The sequence below is a fragment of the Zalophus californianus genome, chromosome 13 (assembly GCF_009762305.2).
Source record: "Zalophus californianus isolate mZalCal1 chromosome 13, mZalCal1.pri.v2, whole genome shotgun sequence".
Taxonomy (NCBI): domain Eukaryota; kingdom Metazoa; phylum Chordata; class Mammalia; order Carnivora; family Otariidae; genus Zalophus; species Zalophus californianus.
Genome location: NC_045607.1, coordinates 44649418 through 44658128, shown reverse-complemented (window position 1 = coordinate 44658128; position 8711 = coordinate 44649418).

The window sequence follows — 8711 nt, the reverse complement described above, 5'->3', positions numbered from 1 at the left end:
TTCTATTTCTGTGAAAAATCCTGTTGGAAATTTGATAGAAAATGCACTGAATCTATATATGGCTTTAGTTAGTTATGGACATTTTCACTTTTGTTTTGTTTTATGTAATATAAAACTAATACCTCCCATTTGGTATTAGCCCACATGACAAGCCCACATTAGGTACTATAAAAAAACTTTAAAATTCAATGCAAAGAGAAGTACTGTTATTTATCCATATTTTATAGTTCAGGAAATGGAAGACTTAATTTCCATTCAACATATGTTAATATACTTATTTTGGTTAATAAAAACATACCTTCAATCTCATTTTTTGTGTGGGCTAAAAACTGACACCCACTGTGGATGGTTCCTAATATTTAAAAGAAAAGAAATCAACAGCTTTCCAGTAACTGTATTAGGCTAAAAAATGTAAGATATGTAACTTAAATAAAAACTCAGTTTGCTTTTTACAAAGATGGTACCCAAAGCTTAGAAAAAAGCCCCTGCCGCTCACAAAGCTGAAGCCAAAGCAAAGGCTTTGAAAGCCAAGAAAGCAATGCCAAAAGGCATCCATAGCCATCAAGGGGAAAAAAAAAAATCCGCACGTTGCCTACCTTCCAAAGACCTAAGACACTGCGTCTCCAAAAGCTGCCCAAATATCCTCAGTAGAGTGCCCCCAGGGGAAACAAGCTTGACCACTATGCCATCATCAAATTCTCCCTCACCACCAAGGCAACCAGAAAGAAAATGGAAGGCAACACATTTGTGTTCATTATGGATGTCAAGGCCAATATGCACCAGATCAAACAAACTATTACGAAGCTTAAGACACTGATGTGACCAAGGTCAACACTCTGATCAGTCCTGATGATGAGAAGAAGGCATACGTATGGCTCCTGATTATGATGCTCTGTATGTTGCCAACAAAAATGGGATCATCTACACTTGAGTCCAACTAGATAAATCTATTTTTTAACCATAAAAACAAAAACCCTGTTCAAATCAGTTGAACTCTTAAATGAAAAAAAAAAAAAGGAAGAGAAAAAAAGAGAAGGAAACTCAAAGGAAAAATCAGATTTACAAGATTACTCCATGTAATTAAGAAATAAATATATTTAGGTGAGTTGTGTTGGATTGTCAGCAAAATTTTGTGTATATTAGTTCTGAACTCTAAGTTAAAAACTAAAGAGAACATTAACTAGGCCATTAAAAAGTGAAAGATTTCTTTCAACCATCATTCAGATACTATGCAATAAACAAACACTTACTGACTACTAGAAAATCCAACCAAGTAAGAGAGCAATGTGATAGGTACAATGAATATAATGCAATATAACTCAATGGGATTATTGATTATAATTATAAAATAAAGGAATTGGGATACCAGCAAAAGAGAAGGGTGATTTTAAAAAATGGAAACATTGAAGCAGTTTTTCAACCTTGAGAATGTTTAGGAGATAGTCTCTGGTCATGGGTGCCTGGAGACTGCATCCCTAATAATGAGAGGACAAATAAACTCAGGTAGAAGCTTCTCTGGCGTTAAGACCTGACAGGCAAAAACCAGTGTTTCAAAACCCTGTGTCTGGGGAATAAGGTTTAGAAAAGCCTCCTGGCATGTATGGAAGATGTTATCTTAACAACGCCAAAATAAGTATGTTCTTAGATCCCTGGGTGTTGATTTTTTGGTTTTGTTTCTCCATGAAAGAATCCCCATTGGTCTCTGTCCCTGTGCCATGAACTGTATTCTGAGCAATGTGAGTTAAAATTAATGAGCACTCTATTGGTGGTCCCTTCAGGGGTGCTTTGGGATCACAGAACAAGGAATGGCTAGCCTCTCTATTTACATGAAATTAAGTAAATTATGAAATTATTCTGAGACTCTGTTTCTATTCAAATGACTATTCTAACCTACCTCACGAAGTGGTAAAGGAAAAAAAATTACATACAAAACACACACCAGGCACAGAGTAGCTGCAACATTTATATTATCTTCATTGCTGTATATTTAAATAATAGTTAGGAAAAGATACCTAATATATGTGATATTCTGCTCAAAGTCTTCATCAATCGTTGCCTACTGAGAAGAGCATGCCTCAAATCTTTAGTCTGGCATTCAGACCTGTCCACAATTTGACCCAAATCTTAGTTCCTCACCTTTATTTTCCCCCAATAAACACAGTCTCATGTATATTTTGGAATTCTCCCCTAAGATGCATCTTTTCAAATAAATAAATAAATATGGGGGGGTGCAGAAGACAAAAATTTTGTACATCCAGAATCCATTCATTCTCTGATGAATGAATCTAGCATTTCTCTCTATAGGTCCGCTTTTCCTCCCCATCCTCAGCACTTGTGTTTGAGGCTAAATTATCTCCATGCCTAGCTCAGATGTGGTATATGTGAACTGAGACTCCCCAATCATTTTATATTTCTCTGGCTAAAGTAATTAGTTTAGAGATGCAAAGGAGATCACAATCAGAACCAGTGAGAAATGATGAGATCTTTTTCCTATTATATTTATGGGAAATACTCTAGCTATTCTTTCTGGGGATGGAAAGTAAAGCCTGGGATCATAAGGTAAGAGCTTGCTCAATCTTCTCCAATGAAGAAGAAGAGTTAAAAATAGAGGAAAAGTGGATTTTGATAAAAAAAAAGTTTTTTAAGCCCTCAATCCAGTGTTATTAAAGATAAAATGAGGCATATTAAAAATTTTGAGTTTACTTAAGAATTTGGTTGGCTATAGTTTAAAGCCTAGTAGACTGCTTCTGATTCGTAGCCCTTAGGGTTTTGACTTAATAACGTTGAGTCATTCATTGACAGTGTTTGATTTTGGTTTGTTTTGTAGGCGACTACAGAATTAGAGCCATCTGTATGATGGCCTCCTTGTTTGATCAATACTGGAAAAATATACCTTTGGATTGTTTACTTAAGTGAGCCAATACTTTCCTTCTTTTCTTTTTTTCTGCTTAGGCAAGCTTGGATCTCTTTTTCAGTCACTTGAAGATTCTCAGCTGATACTTCTTCCATGGATACAAAAACTAGAAATTTTACATTTATTTCCTTCTCAATAGGAAATTTACAACTATTTTGGAATATGAGCTGTTTAGTAAAAGTGAACTAAGAACATAATACAATTTATAAGCCCAATAAAGAGTTGTGACAATATTGTCAAAGATGTTTAGGGGAAGCATTTGAGTTGGGCCAGAAAGGATAGTAAGATTTAAGCTAAAATTGCTAAATATTAAAAGTGAGTTGATGGAACTTTAAATCTGCCTTCACACATTTCAATTTCTGTAACTTATTTAAATAACTTGGCATACTTTGTTTCTGTATTGAAGCATTTAGCAATTTCAAAGATTATATTCGATCTGGCACTATGGAAAAAAATGTTTTCCATGGGCTTTTAAATATGGTGCTATTTTTATATTTGACATCTTATTAGAGGAGTTATGATCATATCATTTGGATAAATATTTATGTTTACCATAACATTTTAAATGGAATGCTGCCTTAAAAAATTCCATAAAGTTAGCCAATCAACAAGACAAATGGTCTGCAGCTGTTTTGTTAACTTCTATTAACACTCTAGCCTTACCCAACTCCTTCATTTATCCTTCTGTTTTCAAAGGAGCTCTTAATTACTTCCATCCCCATTTCAGTTGTAAATGCTTCTTTATTGCCATTCTTTCATTAGAATAAATCCTCCAACCTATTCAAGGACCTGACACTTCACCACTGATTTACAAGTGATTCAATTTTATTAATCAGATGTTTGCCCTAGCTTTGGGGTGGGTATCTGTACTACCATTGCTGGTAATTGTTGATAAAAGGCCCTCTTTCTTCCTTTCCACTTCTTGGAAAATATACACGTACATTTTCAGCATTTTATTTCAGGAAGTCTGAAATTAAAAAGAACTAGGGAAAATAGAAAATCTTGTAATTGTCTTGAAAAGAGTTAGTATTTCACGCTGTTGGGCGAGCAGGCTCTAATTGCAGTGGGGATAACGTGACCTATGCAAGATTTGTCCAAAATTTTCCATTAGAAAGTCTTTCTTCATAGATTTCAGACTACTCCTGAATTCACTATCGGAGGACCAAACCATAATACCATGGCATAATATTCTAAAAGCAAAATTAAACAACATGCAAGAAACCACACTAAGCAACTTGGTGGTTGATTTTTACTGTATCTTCTCATGTTCAGAAAATTCCTCTTTAACATATATTTAAGAGACACTAAGGATTATACACACACACATACACACACACATACACGCATATATATATATACACATAAATTACACACACTATATATTCATGAACTATATCTGCATCATCCAGTCTTCTTTTATGACTTCACTATGTGGAACTTTCCAGTTAACAGTTATTATTGACCATGGACAGAAGTCCTTGGGACCTTTGACTTAAATGGTCTGGTTATACAATGTGGAAGTTTTGTGGATGCATTGCTAAAACTAGTCTTTTAGGCAATCACTTATTAAATAGTAATCCTTGTCTAACATTTACATGTGAACTGCCAAATGTTTTAGTTAAATGGTTTGCATTAAGTATGCATTACGATTTTCTTCCTTTGACATTGTAAGTTTTCCTTGAATATTTTCTATTTATAGTAGAGATACCATATTTCATGGAATGTATAATCTTTTTTAATAGTTTCATTTTTTATTTCACATATTGCTTTAAATATTTCAATCTTAGTTTTAGCTTTATATAAATGGCTGTTCTTGTATAATAGGTTTTTTTCCCATTTCCTCCTTTTCTCGTTATTGTATTAGTTTCTTATTATTGCTGTAGCAAATTACTACAAACTCAGTGGTTTAAAACAATACAATTTTTATTTTCTTACCAGTCCGGGGGTCAGAAGTTCAATGTCAGATGCCAAGCTGCCTTTTTCTTAAAGTCTAAAAGATAGAATCTGTGTCTTTGTTTTTCCAGCATCTGGAATCCCCCTGCATTCCTCATGGAGCTCATAACCCTTCCTTCATCGTATGCTGATGGTGTAGCATCACCAAATCTTCCTTTCTCTCTGAAATCTAGTTCTGTCACCACATCTAATTCTCTATCTCTGACCCTCCTTTTTCCCCCTCTCAGGAAGATTCATGATTTCATTGGGCCCAACTAGATAATTCAGGATAATCTCCCTATTGCAAGGTCCTTAACTTAATCACATCTGCAAAATCCTTTCTGTAAGGTAACATTCACAGGTTTCAGGGATTAGGACAGGGAAATCTGTGGGAGGCCATTATACTCTTACCACAATGATATAAATCTCTGTGTTCTTTGTATTCATAATCTTTTTTTCCTATGATTTTTTAAACCCGAGGAAATCTCATCATTTTTCAAATCTTCCATAAATAAAGCTTTTCAATAATTGTATTATAGCCTATTGAGTTGCAGAGCATGAGAATTTAGTTCCATTTAGGCATTGTATCTCAACTTTAAAGTTGTTGAATACTAGCAGTTGGAATGTTATTCTTTTTTCTACTTTTAGTAAATAATTTTCTATTATCCTGGGATTTGTTTGATTCTGATTATAGTTGGCCCTCAAACTCTATGAGATTGACTGTGCAAGTCCTCTTATACACAGATATTTTTCAATAAATATGGTGCTGTACTGTAAATGTATTTTCCTTATGGTTTTCTTAATAGCATTCTCTTCAGCTTAGTTTATTGTAAGAATAAAGCATATAATACATATAATATACAAAATATGTGTTAATCTACAATTTATGTTATCTATAAGCTTCTGGTCAACAGTAGGCTATTAGTGGTTATGTTTTTAGGGAGTCAAAAGTTATATGCAGATATTCAACTCTGTGAGGGTGTCAGCACCCCCAACACCCCCATCCTGCATTCAAGGGTCAACTACTTTGCTACTTAATATGAACCAGTCAGTAAGTCACTTAGTATGTTGCTCAGTATGAACTGATAGTTCCTATTGGTTTATATCATGTGTATGAACAGAGCAGATATATTTCCCCAAAATGTATCTGTAAAATTTAATTTAGGTTTAATTCTAGTTTTCTATGCATTGGCTCATTTTAGGTACAATAGGCACCAAATGTGAAGAAAAGTTGGTTTAAGGAAATTTTAAATCATTTCTTGTCTATAGAACTGTTTCAGTTTCCACATCTTTGCCATTTCTGTACATGTAAACAGTTCTTTCTCCTGGGCCCAATCTCAAACTTTTTACCCCTACCTATCTGGCTATAGTCTAACCCATACAAAGATTAGGCAACCTGAATTGTTGATCTTGGTAAGACGTAATGTCCTTCACCAGGTGGAATCATCACTTATGGTTTGAGGCTGGTAGAGTACTATAGCCTTATAGAGTATAAGGCTTATACTCATAAAGTGTCCACAAAGAAACCCTCCAAAATATATATTCATTTAGATCAGCTAGTCCCACCTCCAAAACACAGCATACATAATCTGTCCATTCCCTTCTATCTTCATTATCATGTCCTTTGTCCAAAGACAACATGTATGTTTCACCTGTATTACGGCAATCGCCAGTCTCTTTTGTCCCTCTCTTGCAGTTGTCTGATCCATTGTCTTAGGACAATAAAGAAATGCAGAGTCACTGGAATGCCTAGGTCATATAAAATGCAAATTAGTGGCATGGTCTTTAGAAACCTGCATGAATTACTCTCTGCCTAGCTTTCTTACCTTGTTTCTTATCACTTCTGTATTCCACTGCAGTCACACTGGCCTGGCTGGCTGTTGGTTCTGTACCCAATGAGCTCTTCTCCACAAAAGACATTTGTCACTGGTTCTACCTGCCTTAAATTCTCTTCCCCAAAGTCTTCCCATTGCTGAGCCTTTCTTGTCCTTCAGGCCTCAGCTTAAATGGAACCTTCTTACAGAGGATTTCTCTGACTACCCTCCCTAAATTAGAGCCTCCCTTTCATTATCTGTATTTTACTGATATATTTCCAGACTCTTCCCTAAAATATTAAGTCTGTGGCTTTAAGAACTTTCTTATTTTTTATTGTATTCCCAGCACCTTGCACAGTACCTTACTCATAATAGACAATCAGTCTGTATCTGGCAAAAATATGAATTAATAAATGAATAAATTATGAAAAGAGGGACGCTCACCTTATTTCTCTTATCACTGGTTTTAGACTCATTCCAAACTAACAAATCTTACAGATGCAAAGCAATGTTGGAGAAAGAGACAGGAAAGATATAAAATCAAAGAGAATGCCCCACAAAGCAGAAAAAAGTCATTTCCAAATACTTCACCCGCTAGTTATGACATTGCAACTGGAGAAAACTCCTATGCAAATTCAGTCATGCAAGCCCCATTTAGCTCAGGAAAATGTGTAGAAATTGATTGAGTGAGCAGCTGGTGATATTGTAGTCAGGCTCTCTGGAAGTTAATTGGGAAGCGTTGTGGAAAATCCTGACATTGTACATGTAGCTATACTGACTTCCATTGTGCCCTAGACACTCATCACACACGGTTGCTCTCCACTATTACAAAATAACTGGATGCCTCTGAGTCTCTGATGACTCTCATCAATAGCCTGCTAAGAAAACGGAGGAGGAGCAAGTGATGAGCTGGATTTTGAACTTTTATAATTGGAACGAAAAACTCCTAATCTTGTGAGTTTTTACTCCCTTCATGAAATATTTTTATTCTTCTGTAGACAAAGACAAAGTATTTCTTCCAAGGTCTGTTTTTATATTGTCTTCATGGAAAATCCAGCATTGAAATTAAATTACTTCCCTTTCCTGGTGCTTTTATTTATTATGTGTTTCAGTTAGTTATTGTCATGAAACAAACACCCCAAATTTTGTGCTTAAAACACCAAGAGGCCATGTATTATTTCTCATAAGTCTGCAGTTCAACTCGACAGTGCTATTGTCCTAGAATGGGCTTGCTCATGTGTCCTTGATGAGCTGATGGGTTAGCTGGTGATCTAGGCCTCATCTGGAGTAACATGGCTTTTCTTCATGTGTTTCTCAGGTCTTTTGTGTCTATTATATTCTAGGCATTGTGTTCTGTCCTGGGAATACAGAGGTCAATAAAACTCTTTGATGTTGAGCAGTTTAGGGTCTGAAAGAAGAGTGGTGATATGTAAACAAATACTACATTTAAATACCATTGGTACTTTGAGAGAAATTTGTGGTGTATAGAAAGGACATCAGAGAGAAAATACTCAATCCTGAATAGGAGTGGGAAGGAGGAAACAGGAGGGACTTTGTGATATATGTTTCTTAAATCAAGTTTTAAAATATGAGAAACATTTTGTCAGGTTTCCAAGCTAGGAAACAAGGTTCCAGGCAAGAAGGGCAGCTGAGCAAAAGCACAGATGGGTGAGACATGCAGTGTTTCACTGGGCCTGCTGGATGTACAGTAGAATGCAGTAGTGCAAGGTAAGGCGAAAGGAGTAGATAGGTGCCATGGGGCTTTATATGCCAGGCTGAGATTGAATTTTGCCTTAGACACTAAGATAACAACATCAACAACAAATTATGCACAACACATACTATGTTTTTGCTATGTGCTACACACTCTCCTAAGTGTTTTGCATGCCTTCTCTCACTTAATGTTCAAAAGACCTCTACAACATGGGTACTACTATTTATCCTCATTTTAAGATGTGGCTATTAAGGGTAGAGACTCTAAATAAACTTGCACATAAATAAGTAGCAAAATAGGATTCAGTCCCATATCTTTTGGCCTGAATTCTTAAACC